Below are 835 nucleotides of genomic sequence, written 5' to 3'. Positions count from 1 at the left end.
CATTTGGGGATCTTCCGAGGACGTTTACTCGCCATGGGGGCCTCGAATGCACCTTAATCCAAATTTTCTTTGGCCTGCCGGGTCGGTTGCAAACATCAGGCGGGAGACAAATTTTGGTTGCTACTTCATCTGGCACAGGGAGTGCTACGTCTCTTGGCATCACACTAACAGCATACGCTTGTTGCAAGTAACTAGTGTGGTAGTAATGATGGCAAAGAGAGATCGGCGACAACTTCCTCCTATCGGCGGCGGCTATGGCATGTACGCAAGGAATTTTATCCAAATCAAACCGTCGACAAGTACATGTTTTCTCCGTTAAATTGACAACATGTGCAGATGTTATGCCTAAAACCTCTGTACGATGCTGATCAATCTCTTGCACAGGTAAGAGTTTAGCATCTTCAACTCTAGCCTGTCGGCAAGGAATTATTTAGAAGTTATATAAGTCTACCACATAGAAGTAATAACTCTACCAAATAATTGAAAGTCTACTTAATAGCAGAGATAAGTGTACTAAGTCTACCAAATAATAGAAAGTCTACCTAATAGCAGATACAAGTCTACCAAATAATAGAAAGTCTACCTAATAGCAGATACAAGTCTACCAAATAATAAAAAGTCTACAAGGTAAAGTAGTGTCTACTTCCAGCAACTTTTCAACGCCCGTTGTTAGAGTGGTAGCCATGTTATTGGCATTCACACGTCTTTTAGCAAACCACCTGGTCAGGAGACTCCTTATATCATCCACTAGTCGTACGATAGGCTTACCTCTTGCAGCAGATAGCACCTTGTTTAATGACTCCGCTATGTTGCTAGTGGTGAAATTGTACCTATC

This window comes from Eutrema salsugineum, unplaced genomic scaffold, assembly GCF_000478725.1.
Source record: "Eutrema salsugineum unplaced genomic scaffold, Eutsalg1_0 scaffold_13, whole genome shotgun sequence".
NCBI lineage: Eukaryota > Viridiplantae > Streptophyta > Magnoliopsida > Brassicales > Brassicaceae > Eutrema > Eutrema salsugineum.
This window is presented reverse-complemented; position numbering follows the sequence as displayed.